Source organism: Carcharhinus amblyrhynchos, chromosome 16 (assembly GCF_965287045.1).
Source record: "Carcharhinus amblyrhynchos chromosome 16, sCarAmb.v2.hapA, whole genome shotgun sequence".
Lineage (NCBI taxonomy): Eukaryota > Metazoa > Chordata > Chondrichthyes > Carcharhiniformes > Carcharhinidae > Carcharhinus > Carcharhinus amblyrhynchos.
In genome coordinates, this window is record NC_137339.1 from 1,820,539 (window position 1) to 1,838,365 (window position 17,827).

A 17,827-nucleotide genomic window follows, 5' to 3' on the forward strand; every position below is an offset into this window, starting at 1 on the left:
CTTTATGCATTTATATGCATGGACTGCAAACCCATTTTTGCTTCATATTTGCCTCTTTTAGAACCCTCCTATTTCAGAATGACTCTTTAATTGTCACTGTCAGGTCTCCACGTATTTGGGCGGAATTTTCCATTTTTGAAATGAAATGCCATTGCGGGTGGTTTCCACGGTGCATTTCCTGCTCGATGGTGTAGCAGAAAATCACGCATCATGCTCAGCATGTATCTCTCCAAATCACATGGCAGAGTGGGAACTGATTGGTCTATTTCACCATCACCTAATGGGCATCATATGCACCACCCAAACACGCACATTCACTCTCTCCAGCCCAGCTTTGTGAAGGAGATGTCTCCAGATGGCTGTATCAGGGTTTAGTAATGATTTTCTGGAGACTTTAATCATTGGAGAATGCACCAGGATGTCCTCTAACATGGCTCCAGGAATCCCACTAACCTCACCTTGCGGCCTGGGATGCGGTTGAAAAGGTCACCTCATTGAACACCTGCCTGAGAAAGCCATCTAGTACAGTAAGAAGATGAATGATTGCGTTCGCTCTGCCAGAATAAGTCAGCCTCACACTCTCATAATGGCTTTGTAGAAATAGAAGCAAAAAGATGCCATTTGGTTCGTTGAGCCTGCTCCACCAATCATTTTGATCATGGCTGATCATCAAATTCAGTATTCTGGTCCCACCTTCCTCTCATATTCCTTTAGCCCCAAAGAGCTATATCAAATTTCTTGTGGCCAAATGTGACTCAGACCAATTTAATATCCTGCTGATATTAGATTGGGAAAGACTAGGAGATTCTGGCGAATAGTGTTTTTAATGAGTATTCATGGTATGCTCATGCTTGCAAATGAGGTCCCTGCCAATAAGTGGCAAACCTGAGCCGCCATCAGTGCACCATAGAAGTGGAGAGGGGAAAATTCCAAACTGTTTTCCTGATCTATGGAAATCTGATTTTTGGCTCCTCTCTACGTTTTCCTCTCCCAATCACCGTGAACCTTGCCTTGGCAGGAGGAGAAAATTCTTCCCCTTGTTTCTCTAACGTTCCATAGAAACGTAGAAATTAGAAGCAGAAGTAGGCCATTAGAACATAGAACATAGAACATTACAGCGCAGAACAGGCCCTTCGGCCCACGATGTTGCGCCGACCAGTTTTTTAAAAAAAACACTGACCCACTAATCTAAACCAATCCCTTTTCGTCCATAAACCTATCCATAGATCTCTTAAACGCCCCCAAACTAGGCGCATTTACAACCGCAGCAGGCAGGGCATTCCAATCCCTCACCACCCTCTGGGTAAAGAACCTACCCCTGACATCCGTCCTATAACTACCACCCCTTAATTTAAAGCCATGCCCCCTCGTGCTAGCATTCTCCATCCGAGGAAAAAGGCTATCACTATCCACCCTATCTAAACCTCTAATCATCTTATATGTTTCAATAAGATCCCCTCTTAGCCTCCTTCTTTCCAGCGAAAACAACCCCAAATCCCTCAGTCTCTCCTCATATGACCTCCCCTCCATACCAGGCAACATCCTGGTAAACCTCCTCTGCACCCTCTCCAAAGCCTCAACGTCCTTCCTGTAATGTGGGGACCAGAACTGCACACAGTACTCCAAGTGTGGCCGCACCAGAGTTGTGTACAGTTGCAACATGACGCTGCGACTCCTAAATTCAATCCCCCTACCAATAAACACCAAGACACTGTATGCCTTCTTAACTACCTTATCTACTTGATTCCCAACCTTCAGGGATCTATGTACACATACACCTAGATCCCTCTGCTCCTCCACACTATTCAAAGTCCTCCCGTTAGCCCTATACTGAACACATCTGTTACTCCTACCGAAATGAATTACCTCACACTTCTCCACATTAAACTCCATCCGCCACCTCGCGGCCCAGCTCTGCAACCTGTCTAAGTCACCCTGCAAACTATGACACCCTTCCTCACAATCTACCACACCACCGACTTTGGTGTCATCAGCAAACTTACTAATCCACCCAACTATACCCTCATCCAGATCATTAATAAAAATTACAAACAGCAGTGGCCCCAAAACAGATCCCTGAGGCACACCGCTCGTAACCGAACTCCATGACGAATATTCACCATCAACCACCACCCTCTGTCTCCTATCTGCCAGCCAATTCCTGATCCAAGTACCTAGATTACCCCCAATCCCATACATCTGCATTTTCTGCAGAAGCCCACCATGGTGAACCTTATCAAACGCCTTACTAAAATCCATATATACCACAGCCCTTTGAGCCTGCTCCACCATTCATTTTGATCATGTCTGATCATCAAATTCACTATCCTGATCCCCTCCTTCCCCCCATATCCCTTGATCCCTTTAACCCCAAGAGCTATATCTAATTTCTTCTTGAAATCAGCCAACCTGATTTCATCCTGATGTTTGCCACCAAAATCCTGCACAGAAGTGGTTAATCTTCCCATGTAACTGTTGCTCTCAACTCTACTGTGGTGTGACCTGGAACAGGTCCCTCCTGCCCCTGAACTGGTCCCAATGCCCCAGCTGCCTAAAGCTGCTCCTTGTGCGCTGCTTCCCCAGCCAAATGTTAACTTGTTCTGTTCTGGAATTCCTTTACTCACCAACGGATGAGTGTCAATAAATCACAGAATGGTTATCTTAAAATAGGAGGCTATTTAGCCTGTCATGTCTGTGCTAGCCCCCTGTAGGAGCAGTTTGCCTCATGTCACTGTCCTCCCCTTTTCTTGCAGCCCGCACATTCTTCTCTTTCAGACAGTGATGTGTTTCCCATTTGTAAGCCTAAACTGAGCAACTTGTTAAAGTTTGCAGAAAGACAGAGTACACTGGGATCACCGCTTGTTACTGTTTCATTACTGTTGTGGTAACTGTACATTATATTTAAGTTTATTTATTAGTGTAACAAGTATGCTCACATTAACACTGCAATGAAGTTACTGTGAAAATCCCCTAGTTGTCACACTCAGGTGCCTGTTCGGGCACACTGAGGGACAATTTAGCCTGGCCATTGCACCCTATCCAACATGTCTTTCGGATTGTGGGAGGACGTCAGACACCTGGAGAAAACACACGCAAACAAGGAGAACGTGCAGACTCCGCACAGACTGTGACCCAAGCCAGGAATTGAACTTGAGTCCCTTAAAATGAAAACGTGATTACGTGAACTTCATTTGTTGGTGATGTTAATTATTCTGCATTAAAGGGAGCTGGATTTGCTGGAAGCACAGGCAATACGGTTCTGTTGCTGCCCTGTGAGCGTTGGAAGAATTATTTCTATTTCCATGGGTTTTGAGTGTGACCTCTGGGTGGCGCTGCTGTCTGATGGTAATCCATTGAAACGATAACTTGCATTCATAAAGCATTTTAACAGGAAAGAAATGAAAGGTGCTTGACAGAGATAGGAGGAACAGAGACTGAGGCAATAAAGGTGACAGCATAGAACATAGAACATTACAGCGCAGAACAGGCCCTTCGGCTCACGATGTTGCGCCGACCAGTTACAAAACAATGACCCACTAACCTAAACCAATCCCTTTTCGTCCATAAACCTATCCACGGATCTCTTAAACGCCCCCAAACTAGGCGCATTTACAACTGCAGCAGGCAGGGCATTCCAATCCCTCACCACCCTCTGGGTAAAGAACCTACCCCTGACATCCGTCCTATAACTACCCCTCCTTAATTTAAAGCCATGCCCCCTCGTGCTAGATTTCTCCATCAGAGGAAAAAGGCTATCACTATCCACCCTATCTAAACCTCTAATCATCTTATATGTTTCAATAAGATCCCCTCTTAGCCGCCTTCTTTCCAGCGAAAACAACCCCAAATCCCTCAGCCTCTCCTCATAGGACCTCCCCTCCATACCAGGCAACATCCTGGTAAACCTCCTCTGCACCCTCTCCAAAGCCTCCACATCCTTCCTGTAATGTGGGGACCAGAACTGCACACAGTACTCCAAGTGCGGCCGCACCAGAGTTGTGTGCATTTGCAACATAACGCTGCGACTCCTAAATTCAATCCCCCTACCAATAAACGCCAAGACACCGTATGCCTTCTTAACAACCTTATCTACTTGATTCCTAACTTTCAGGGATCTATGTACACATACACCTAGATCCCTCTGCTCATCCACACTATTCAAAGTCCTCCCGTTAGCCCTATACTCGACACATTTGTTATTCCTGCCAAAGTGAATTACCTCACACTTCTCCGCATTAAACTCCATCCGCCACCTCTCGGCCCAGCTCTGCAACCTGTCTAAGTCTTCCTGCAAACTATGACACCCTTCCTCACAATCTACCACACCTCCGACTTTGGTGTCATCAGCAAATTTACTAATCCACCCAACTATACCCTCATCCAGATCATTAATAAAAATTACAAACAGCAGTGGCCCCAAAACAGATCCCTGAGGCACACCACTCGTAACTGAACTCCATGATGAATATTTACCATCAACCACCACCCTCTGTCTCCTATCCGCTAGCCAGCGGAGGTGAAATTTAAAAAGAATCTCAAAGGAAGGTGGAGAAATAGAGGGATCTTGGTGGCTGAATGCAAGGCCACCAGTGATAGGATAAAGAGAGGAGGGAATAAGAACAAAGAAAATTACAGCACAGAAACAGGCCCTTCAGCCCTCCAAGCCTGCACTGACCATGCTGCCCGACTTAACTAAAACCCCCTGCGCTTCTGGGAACCATATCCCTCATTCATGTACTTCTCAAGACACCCCTTAAAAGTCACTACCATATCCACTTCCACTATCTCCCTCGGCAACGGCTTCCAGGCACCCACTACATTCTGTGTAAAAAATCTGCCACGCACATCTCTTTTAAAACTTGCCCCTCGCACCTTAACCCTATGCCTCCTTGTAATTGACTCTTCCATTCTAGGGAAAAGCTTCTGACGATCCACTCTGCCCATGCCTCTCATAACCTTGTAGACTTATATCAAGTCTCCCCTCAACTTCCGTCACTCCAGTGAGAACAAACCAAGTTTCTCCAACCTCTCCTCATAGCTAATGCCCTCCATATCAGGCAACATCCTGGTAAATCTTTTCTGTACCCTCTCCAAAGCCTCCACACCCTTCTGGTAGTGTGGGGACCAGAATTGAACACTATATTCCAAGTGTGGCCTCACTAAGGTTCTATAAAGCATCAACATGACTTGTCAATTTTTAAACTCAATACCCCGGCCGATGGAGGCAAGCATGCCGTATGCCTTCTTGTCTATCTTCTCCACCTGCATTGTGACTTTCAGTGACCTGTGTATCTGTACACCCAGATCCCTTTGCCGATCAATATTCCTAAGAGTTCTGCCATTTACTGTATATTTCCTATCTGTATTAGACCTTCCAAAATGCATTACCTCATATTTGTCTGGATTAAACTCCATCTGCCATCTCTCTACCCGAGCCTCCAACTGATCTATATCCTGCTGTATCCGCTGACGGTCCTCATCGCTATCCGCAGATCCACCAACCTTTGAGTCGTCCGCAAACTTACTAATCAATCCAGTTACATTTTCCTCCAAATCATTTATATATATTACAAAGAGCAAAGGTTCCAGCACTGATCCCTGAGGAACACCACTTGTCACAGCCCTCCATTCAGAAATGCACCCTTCTAATGTTACCCTCTGTCTTCTTTGACCAAGTAAAAAGTCTGACAACACCAGGTTTTAGTCCAACCGATTTATTTGACAATACTCACAAGCTTTCGAGGGGACTGCAGTCCCTTTTTACTTTTTTACTGTGTTTACGCCAGTCCAACGCCAGCATTCCCACATCATGACTTCTTTGACCAAGCCAGTTTTGTATCCACTTTGCCAGTGCACCTCTGATCCCAAGTCTCTATTACTCTGAATCTGAATCTGTATCAGAGATCATTTTTTTTTGCCTTACTCCCCTCTTTCTCTGACTCTGGTTTGTTCTAGTCATTTATTTGAATGGTTCTAATGTTCTGTTTTTATTTCTTATGTTTAATCAGTAGTTTCAAAATCTAATTTGGAATGCTATCCTATGCATGACTTTCATCGTTCTGTTCTTTGTATTTTAAGCATCATATTATTGTTCACTGGCAGCAATAATAGACTGCTTAAACATTTCTGTTTTTAGCGGAAAGTATGCGCTTTGAAAGTTGTCTTTCCTCAATAGGGAATGTAACTAAATTCATTATAACTAGATGGTGCAAGAGTGTTTTGTAAGTCCTATGGCTGTTCCTATGTTGCACACAGACCTGTAGTCATGATTTGCAGTCCCAGATGTGTGGGTCAATTGCAGACAGCAGTTGGGACCTGAAACACTCCCTCCCGACTCCTCTGCTCCAAGGAAAATAACCCCAGTCTGTCCAATCTCTCATCATAACTAAAAGTCTCTAACCCAGGCAACATCCTGGTAAGTCTGACCTACATCCTTTCCAATGCTATCTCATCCCTCCTATAATGTAGATCCCAACAATGCTCTAGTTGTGACTTAATCAATGTTTCAGATAGTTCAGCATAAAATCCTGAGATCACTACCTTTGATGTCCTACTTTTCAACTTAGTTTCTAACTCCCTGTACTAGAATTTCTCTTTTATAACCTGTGTCATTCGTACTGATGTGTACCATGACCACTGGCTGTTCACCCTCCCCCTCCAGAATATCTTGTAACCTTTCCCCTGAGCGTCCTTGACCCTAGCACTAGGGAGGCAACATACGATTCTGGATTATTATTTACAGACACAGAAATACCTGTCTATTTCCCTTACAATTGAATCCCCTATAACTATTGATCCCCACACCTTCTCCTCCTCTCCCTTGCATCTGAGCCAACCATGCAAAGTGGGCTCTTATTGCTTTCTCCTGAGAGGCCATTCCTCTCATCAATATCCAAAGTGGTGTATCTATTTTGCAGGGAAATAGCAACTTGGGATTCCCACACTGCCTGCCTAGTCCCTTTACTCTGCCTGGTGGTCGCCCATTACATTCTGTAAACTGTGTGTGCCTTTATATGCTCTGTTTGTGACCAGAACTCTCCACTCACCTGACGAAAGGGCAAACCCTGAAAGCTCGTGGGTTTACTATCAAATAAACTTGTTGGACTTTAACCTGGTGTTGCGAGACTTCTTACTGTGTTTACCCCAGTCCAAGGCCGGCATCTACACATCACTGGAAATGTTCCCAGCTTCCCACATGGAGCATGAGGAGCACACCATGGCTTTGCGATCCCCTGCCATGACTTACCCCTTTAACTTAGTCCTTTGGAAGATGCTTAATATTAAATAATACCAATTATTGTAGGGCCCTTCTTTCCTGATTTTCATTATTACAAAATATACAAACTATAAACCACAAAAACCTTAATAACTATGAGTGATAAGAGTACTAAATACTTCTCTGACTGTACCCACCAACAAGCTCTATCCCTTGGAGCCTGTGCTGCTGCAGCAGGTTGAGACCATTTTCTGAAGATTTAGGAAGAGTATTGGGAAAAGTTGAGAAGGAATGGTCCATTTGCTGGGGTGACAAGTCAAAAAGGATACAAGCTTACACTTTACTAAACTTAGCATCTTCAACACTAAATTTGGATTTCTTATTGAGATACAGTTTCATTTCCTCAAAGGTTTGTCCTTCGAATCCATGGAGGACCCTTGCGTAATTTGGAATAAAGTTGGTCCTTTATTCCAATGTGATCTGCTTGCTGACAAAGGCTTGGGTCATCACAACCTCTGCTACTGCTGGTAAAGAAGGACAATGGAGGCCACTCAGAGTATCAGCATTGGCTATCTGGGCCCTGGGGTGGTGTTCCAAAGTATATTTGTAGGTTGCCAATAGCAAGACCCAACACTATATCCAAATGGAGGCAATGGGGAGAATTGCTTTATCCCCTTTGAAGAGATCCAGTAAGAGGCTATGGTTGGTAACTATAAAAAAAACCTGCCGATTGTAGACGTATTGATGGAATTTCTTCACGTTAAATACGACTGCCAACCATTCCTTCTCAACTTGAGAATATCCTCTCTCTGCATCTGGAAGGATCCTGGAGGCATATGGAATGTACTTCTCTGTCCCATCTTCCTGTCAATGTGACAGCACCACACTCAGTCCGTATGGGGAAGCGTCACAGGTTAAAAAAAAATTGCTTAGGGTTGAAATGGGCCAGTCAGTTGGAAGACAATAACTGACTTTAAAGCCTCTGCCTGTGAAACTTCCCAAAACCATCCATGATATTTTCATAATAGGATGTGCAAGGGGACCAGCATGGAAGCCAAACGTCCATAATAAATGTTCCATAATAATTGACTGACCCCAGGAAGAATTTTAGTGGGTGGCACAGTTGCACAATGGTTAATATTGCTGCCTCACAGCGCCAGGGACCCAGGTTTGATTCCTGGTTTGGGTCACTGACTGTGTAGAGTTTGCACATTCTCCTGGTGTCTGTGTCGGTTTCCTCTGGGTGCTCTGGCTTCCTCTCACAGTCTGAAAGATGTGCTGGTTAGGTGCATTGACCCGAACAGGTGCCGGAGTGTGGTGACTAGGGGAATTTCACAGTAACTTCATTGGAGTGTTAATATAAGCCTACCTGTGACTAATAAATAAACTTTAACTTAACTTTAAGTTCTGTTGGGTTCCTTTGATGGCTTTTACCTTATCCTCAACTGGATGTAATTCCTTGCCATCTCCTTGGTAGCCTAATTGGGTTACTTTGGCGACCTGGAAAATGCATTTCTGCTTTTTTAAGCAACTCTGCTTTGGAAAATCTCTGCAAGACTTCTGGATTGGACAGGTCCTCCTGTTCCAAAGACCCCATGACCAAGACGTCACCTAAGTATACTGCAACATTGGGTTGCCCTTGCAGGATGTTCTTCAAAACCCCCTTGAAGATGGCACATGCCAATGCATACACCAAAGGGCAAACGGGTACACTCAGTGAGTCCCTTATGTATGTTGATTGTCAAATATTTTCAGGAGGACTCATCCAATTCAAGCTGAAGATAGGCATGGCTTATATCCAATTTGGAGAACATCCACCTGTTAACTTGGCATTCAAATCTTTGATCCGGAGCATAGTGTACCTATCGAGTTTGGAGACCCAATTGATTGTTTATTGTCCCTGCAAAGACAAACTGATTCATTGGGTTTAAGAACAGGGACTACTGTGGTAATCCATTCTGCAAATTGCACTGGCTTTATTATACCCAAACTTACAAGGCACCCTAGTTCAGGTTTCACCTTCTCCTGCATGGAGTAAGGGACTGGCCTGGCTCTGAAATGCTTCGGTGTCGTGTCGGGGTCAACCTAGATCTTGGCCTTGGCTCCTTCTGTTTTCCCCAGCCCCTCCTGAAACACTCCAGGTCTGATAACTTTCTGCAGTCCCCCCGCATGCCTAGCCTAAAGATCTCCAACCTGTTGAGCTGAATCTGCTGGAGCCAATTTCTTCCCATATGGCTTGGTCTGTACTCCCATTAAATAATGAGACAAGCTGGTTGTCCCTATAACTTACTGGGGCATTGTGGTCCCTTTAATTTGTAGAGATTCCCTATGTAGATGGCTAGCCGGCCTTCGTAACTTCCAGCCTCAGGATTTGGATGCTGATTGGAGGTGCTTATAGGTCTGTTCTCCGATAACAGAGACTGTGGCTTCCATGTCCTCCATTTTCAAGGGATGGCCATTTACTAATAATTCCACCATATAGGGGGAGGCAATTTTATTGGTACATGATTTATTGTAGTTTCCTTGTCTGTGGAAGAGGGAATACCTACATGGTATGTCATGGTACTAGCCTTGGTTACCTTTCTAAGCAGCGTGCGATTTGCCTGGTCTTAAAACATTTCTATGGCTGTATCCTTTGACAGTGCTTGTGGTAATCCATCCACTGGCAATTGCATGTTCTTTAATACTCTTAGTAGCTGCGCTGCTGATGTCTGGTGGTGGAATTTGGGTTCCTATATCGAATGATTACAGGCATAAAATCTTAAGATGCTTCCCATTGGCTGAGTCTCCGCCTGCTCAGTATGGCAGCTCCTATTCCACAAAACCCATGGGTAGACTTATTAACCCCTGCGACCTTCGTGGCCATCATAACAACAAAGTTCAGGACTATGTTATCACTTAGCCTGCTATTGGCAGCAGTAGCCTGGATGATGAGTGACAAGGATTGGGTCCTGAATATTGAGGAGTATACTGGGCACAACCAAGAAGGGCCAAAAGGCCTGCTTCTGTGCTGTAATGTCCTACGGTTCTATGTGACATTCAAGAACAACAGAGAGCTAGGGAAAGATGGGTGGCATTGTTAATCAAGGATGGCATTAGTGCACTAGTTAGAGACTGTCTCTGCTTCAGCAGATCTGGATGTAGAATCAGTTTGGGTGCAGTTACGGAAAAGTAGGGGGAAAAAATCATGGGTGGGAGTGGCTACAGGTGCTGGTGATAAAGGGATGGGAATAATCTACATATAAACTGGAAAGTCAGATTGGCAGTCATAGCCTGGATGAGGCATTCATCGAATCTGCTCTCCAACCAGAGAGCAGGTTATATTAGACTTCGCACTGCGTAATGTGACAGAATTAATTAATGGTCTCAGAGTAAAGGATCCCTTAGGTAGCAATGATCACAATATGATTGAAATTCACATCCAGTTTAGTAGGGGTGAAGAGTTGGTCCAAATCTAGATTTTAAACTTTAATAAGGGCAGATATGTGAGTATGAAAGCTAAACTAGCTGAAGTGAACTGTGACACTAGGCTAGAGGGCGGCACAGTGGTTAGCACTGCTGCTTCACAGCACCAGGGACCTGGATTTGATTTCCGGCGTGGGTCACTGCCTGTGTGGAGTTTGTACGTTCTCTCCATGTCTCTGTGGGTTTCTTCCAGGTGCGCTGGTTCCCTCCCACATTCTGCAAGATGTGCTGATTAGGGGCATTGACCTAAACAGGTGCCAGACGGTGGCAACTATGGGAATTTCACAGTAACTTCATTGCAATGTCAGTGTAAGTCTTACTTGTGACTAGTAAATTAACTTTAATTTTAGCTAGAGGATAGATCAATAGAGAAGCAGTGACATTTCAGGGGATATTTCAGAATAAGGATGTTCCTACTTTCAAGAAAAGTTAAAAGGAGAGAAACCATGATCCATGGTTAACTAAAGAAGTGAAGGAAAGCATCATATGTAAGGAAAAAGCATATAACTATGCAAAGGTGAGTGATAGACCAGGTAGTTGGCTAGTTAACTGGCAACAGAAAGAAGGCATAAATGGGTCATCCGCAGGTTGGCAGGATGTGACTAGCGATGTGCCACAGGGATCAGCGCTGGGACCTCAAGTGTTTAATAAATGATGTGGATGAAGGGGCTAATGGTATGCTGCTAAGTTTGTTGAAATGTTTGCAATACCATCACTATCAGCCCAGAAAAGCATCCAGTCTGCCTCTGTTACCCTGGAAGCGCAATATTTCTCAAAGTCCTGAGCAACAGGTGAAGCTAGCTGTTTCACACTGCCACTGATTGGTAGCCACACGAGTGTTATTCAGTACTAACAGTATGCTGCTGTTACATCAAAAAGACATTCTGCCTATCACACAAATAAATAATGTGACATGTGAATTTCAGTGCCAGTGTGATGCTTGGTATGTAATCCGTATGTCCTAAAGACTGGCAGATTCTATCAAACACCTTTTCCAGCCACTGCAACAGGCAAGGTACAGACCATTCTCAATCAGCCTGTGCTTGCAAAACTCAAACATGCAGACGCAGTGTCTAAAATTAGATGTTGTGCATGGTGGCACAGTGGTTAGCACAGCTGCCTCACAGTGCCAAGGATCCAGGTTCGATTCATGCCTCGGGTCACTGGCTGTGTGGAGCTTGCACATTCTCCCCGTATCTGCGTGGGTTTCCTCGGGTGCTCCAGTTTCTTCCCATTCTCCAAAGATGTGCGAATTAGGTTGTTGGCATGCTAAATTGCCCTTAGTAGCAGGTAGACTATTTAGGGTAAATGCGTGGGGTTGTGGGGTTAGAGTGTGGGTGGAATTGCGGTTGGTGTAGACTCGATGGGCCAAATGGCCTCCTTCTGCACTGTAGGATTCTGTGATTCCGCAGTTGGACAACAGTTACTAAGTAGTCCTCAGTGAGCTGAGAATTATACTGACAGCCATTTTAAGATTGTCAGTCAGGTTCACAGAATGGCGCATGTCTGTGTGTACTGGAAGGTATGTGTATTCTCAGAGATCTGTCCTTTGCAGAAAAAAAGAACATGTACACAAACTGTGCTTGTTTCAGCTAAACAACATAAGTGACAGCCGTTCATTAGTTCATTCCTCAGGGCAGTGCCTCCACCAATCGGTCAAGTTTTCTGGTTAAAATTTTGAACAATGCTTTACAGTTAACTATTAGTCACCACCAACTGCTGCATTCTCCATGGCAACATCTTTACCAATCAGAGTTCACTTGCCAACCAACCAGCACTCTCTTCTCAAACAGTATAAGTTGTTGTTTTCCCCTTATATCAGTATTCTTGCAAAGTGCAAAATGAAAAGCTTTGAAATGTCTTTCTTTTCAGCGAACACTCTAGATCTGTAACCAAAAGGCTATTTTAGCAGTGGAGATCTTTCTGGAAGCTAACATTATGTGATGGGTTGTCTTTGAAATTACTCCTAACTGGAACCACAAATGAACATTGACAGTTAGAAATTTGATGCTGTCATTAAGAGTCTGACATTGGTATTTATGATGCATTTTGAAAGTTAATGTTGTGGCCTATTCACTGGTTAAAATATAATTGAGGTGAAGTACATTATCAGGGTTACATTATTGTGTCAGAATCAGAGAATGGTTAAGAGCACAGAAGAAGGCCCTTTGGCCTATTGCATCTATGCTAGCTCTCTGTGAGAGCAACTCAGCTAGTCCCAATCCATCTGCCTTTTCCTTGTAGCCCTGAAGATCTTTTCTGTTTTGAGGAGATGGTGCAGTGATAATATCACTATTCTAGTAACTCAGAGATTTAGGCTAAAGCTTTGGGGACAAGGGTTTAAATCCCAGCGAGGTAACTGGTGGAATTTAGATTCCATTTTACCTCATGACCCTTATCCCCCTAGAAGGACAAGGCTGGCAGATATCTGTACACCACCACCTGGAAGTTCTATCCTGACTTGGAAAGATACATCCATCCTGTTTGCCAGGTTGGTCCAACTTTTTCACTTGGTGTGGGGGCACTTTTGGATTTCTTTTCTCAAGGGAGCGCATGAAAATATTTCAGAAAGATAATGCTTTGCTAGACAATAAACTGAATATCAGAAAGAATTCAGGCGTTAAGGAAGGAAACAATTTCTGAGCAGTGTCAGGAGATTGGCTGGAATTCTCCAGTCTCGCATGACCCACTGCTGCAGCCAGGAGAATGCAGAATTTGTGATTCAGGAGAATCCCAATTATAGTCAAGGTCAGAGAATCTGACCATTAATTTGATAAGTTAAAAACAAATAATACATTTTTTAAAGTGACCAGCTGCGTTTGTGTGGCCAGCTCTCTCCCAGTCTTGGGTGCTCACTCACTCGCGCTCACCTGTGATGAGTCTATATTGGTGTGGGGTGGTGGGTGAATGAAAATCATCAGACTGGGAGTAAGGCATGTAGTCTCAACCACACACACACACACATACACACACACAGACTGCACCTCCCCCCCCCAACAGAATACTCAAACACACACACTGTACACACCCCACAGACACACAAGACTGCAATCCCCCCCCACCAGACACTCACACACACACACCCATGAGCTCCCCCCCCACACACATGACACCACCTGCAGGCACACACATACTATACGCCCCTCCACACACAGACTGTTAACACACACGCACACTGCACCCCCTTTCCAGACGCTGCACCTCCTTCCCACACATTGCACCCCCTTCCCACACAATGCTGCCAGGGTATCTGTCCAATCCATCAGTCTGTCTTTGTCCTCTTGAAATCTATCACTTTCCTCCTCATAGTTCACAATGCTTTTTCTGTAATGACTTCAGGAAGCCAATGAGGTTGACCCTTTGGAGTATGAGCTCCCTGATTGAGGTCATAGTTGCCTGCCCAATCAGGGAGCCATACCTGTATATAAGAATAGGGATGTCAGATCTTCTAGGACTCTGGATTCTGCTGTGTACCGGAAGCACTTTAAATAAGGGAGTCTGATGAAGGGACACAGGCCTCTGAGGGGTCATTTCATTTGTGTCACTGAAAATTTGAAGTTAGAGTCAGAGAGTCATAGAGGTTTACAGCATGGAAACAGGCCCTTCGGCCCATCTTGTTCATGCTGTCCTTTCTTAAAAAAAAACCCTAAGCTAATCCCAATTGCCTGCATTTGGCCCATATCCCTCTAGACCTGTCCTACCCATGTAACTATCTAAATGCTTTTTAAGAGACAACATTTTACCCGCCTCTACTACTACCTCTGGCAGCTTGTTCAAGATACTCACCACCCCTCTGGATACTTTTGTATCTCTCCCTTCTCTCCTTAAACCCATGCCCTCTAGTTTTAGACTCCCCTACCTTTGGAAAAAGATATTGACTATCTAGCTGATCTATGCCCTTCATTATTTTATAGACCTCTATAAGGTCACCCCTCAGCTTCCTACGCTCCAGAGAAAAAAGTCCCAGTCTATCCAGCCTCTCCTTATAATGCAATCCATCAAGTCCTAGTAGCATCCTAGTAAATCTTTTCTGCACTCTTTCTAGTTTAATAATATCATTTCTATAATAGGGTGACCAGAATTGCACACAGTATTCCAAGTGTGGCCTTACCAACATCTTGTACAACTTCAACAGGATGTCCCAACTCCTGTATTCAATGTTCTGACCAATGAAACAAAGCATGCCAGATGCCTTCTTCACCACTCTGTCCACCTGTGATTCCACTTTCAAGGAGCAATGAACGTATACCCCTAGATCGCTTTGTTCTGAAACTCTCCCCCACGCCCTACCAATAACTGCCCTCGTTCAGTCTACCAAAATGCATTACCTTGCATTTGTCTAAATTAAACTCCCATCTGCCATTTGTCAGCCCACTGGCCCAATTGATCAAGATCCCATTACAATTGGAGATAACTTTCTTCACTGTCCATTATGCCATCAATCTTAATATCAACAGCAATCTTACTAACCATGCCTCCTATATTCTCATCCAAATCATTAATGTAAATGACAAATAACAGTGGACCCATCACTGATCCTTGAGGCGCACCACTGGTCACAAGCCTCCAGTTTGAAAAATAACTGTCTGCAACCACCCAGGAAATTGTGTCCTGTTCACTCAATTCTCGGTCATTACTGAAGTTTAAGAACAGCAATGGTCCCAATATGACCTCTAGGGAACGACGTACCATCCTTGAGTCCAAAAACAGCCATTCAAGCCATTCACCATCGCTATCTGTTTCCTGTCATTCAGCCAATTTCATATCCATGCTGCCACTGTCCCTTTTATCCCATGGGCTTCAGCTTCACTGATAAGTCTGTTATCTGTCACTTTATCAAATGTCTTCTTGAAGTCCTTGTACAACACATCAACTGCATTACCCTTATTAGCCCTCTTTGTTAGCTCACCAAAAATCTCAATCAATTAAACACGTTTTGGTTTCAAGTTTTTTTTGGATTTCCTTAATTAATCCATATTGTTCTCCTTTTGGCTCCATTTGCTGCGCTTGTACTTTTTATTTGCTTGCAGAAGGCTTGTTGTCTGCTATTTTCTTCTCATACTTTCTCTCTTAGCTGTTCTTGTTTCTTTTTTCACTTCCTTTCTGAACTTTCTATATTCAGCCTGGCTCTCACTTGTTTCATCCACCTGACATCTGTCATACCCAGTCTTTTTCTGCTTGATCTTACTCTCTCACCGTCCAGGGAGCACCACCTTTCTTCCATCTGAATGTGTATCTTGACTATCTCCGAACTATCTCCTTTTGAAGGATAGCCTATTGTTCGATTACAATCTTGCTCACCAATCTTCCATTCCAGTTTACCTCATCCAGATGTATTCTAATCCTATTCTATCTGCCCCCCCCCCCCAGTGAATTACTTTAACTCTGGATTGCCACTTCTACTTTTCCATAGCCACCCTGAACCTTATGATACTATGTTGTTAAATAATTTAAAAAACGTTGAGGAATTAAATTCATCACATTGTAGGTGATCTCATTATGAATTAGAACGAGCAATGATTTTGAAATTGGTGTTGGTTTTTAGTTTCTTGGAAGTGACTCTCAACATAAACCAGTGTTACTCCCACACAAGAAAATGTTGTTTTTATCACAACTGCAGAATCAAATTAACTGAATGTGGTACTTTCCCTCCAACAAATGTGACAATATTAGGTTTGCAAAAATTGTTTCTTTATTCACCACATCTAAAGATTCATTTATATAACCTCTTTAAATATATTTCGTAAATCCAGTTCTTACTTAACTTACTGAAATGCTTCTCATCACAAAGTAATATAAGATGACTACCAGAAACTTGCCTTTAAGCCATTTGTGTTCAATAAGAGCTAAAGTTGGCAAAAGGACTTACAACTGAAATACTTTCATCCCACATTGTGCTTGACAGTATTTTCGGTATAGCTCTCTGAGGTCTCTCTCTTTCGCTCTCTTGTAATGCCGCAGTAAAAACGCTTTCACACTGACTAAAAATATTTTCTAATTGTGTTGTGTTTGCAAATAGTTGTTTAGTGCAATAGATAAATTTGGCATTACAAGAATGAAGAAAGTACAAGACAGAGAATTTTTTTCATGAACTGAGATGTGTATTTAATATGCTATTCACAAGATTTCTGTAGCTGCTGTCTGTGAGAGACCTCTACTTGTATCATCTGTTTTTGCGCACACGACTCATACAGTCAGTTGGGAAAACCTATCAGATACCCTAACATCCACAATAAAGAAGAACCTATTAAAACCAAGTGGTACTCCCAACCTGCCAATTAAGCAAATCCTGAGAGATTTAAGTAGGGTTGTAGCCGGTGGGATGAGACCATGGGCTGGATTTCTGTGGTCTCACACACCCCACTGCCATTGCTAGTGAGAATGGAGAATTTGTCACTCAGCCAAATCTCTGTTCATTGCTGTGGGACCAGAGAATCTCAGCTATGGGCGAGGTTGGTGAATGTGGCGGGCCTAATGTTTGCACGGGTCTCGTTCAGTTTAAAAACATCAGATATAGAGTCTGGGGTCCTGTCAGCATCTCATGTTGATGTGCAAGATAGGTTTAAACACATTTCCTTTCAATTTATTAACAAGCCTCACAATTAGCATTTGAAGAATTAGATAATGTAACTGTTAATATGCACGCTCACACAAACATACACACGTACTCATAGTCATGCATGTTACCAGGGAATGTCTCATAATGTTCCTCTTGGATGGTCAGAGGATATGCAGATTATTTTACTGTGTACTCAATTAGTATTTTCAAAACATAGACTGCACTGCAAATGGAGCAAGTTGAAGATAGTTCCTTGGCATTCAGGAGTATGGGGGAGTATTCTTGGGTTTTTCAGCATGGGGGAGGGGAATGTTCTGGTTTATCAGAAAGGATTGTGGGGTTTGCCAGCATTGAGTGAATGGGTGGGTGTTTTGGAAACAAAATCTCTCAATGAGCATAGGTCCAAACTGTTCAACCTTTCTTCATAAGATAAACCCTTCATCCCAGAAATAAAGGGAATGAACCTTCTTTGAACAACTTCTAACACAATTATATCTTTTTTTAAGATATACACAGTATTCCAGATGTGGTCTCGGTTAGGCTATGTACAGCTGCATTATAACTTCCCTACTTTTTATACTCCATTC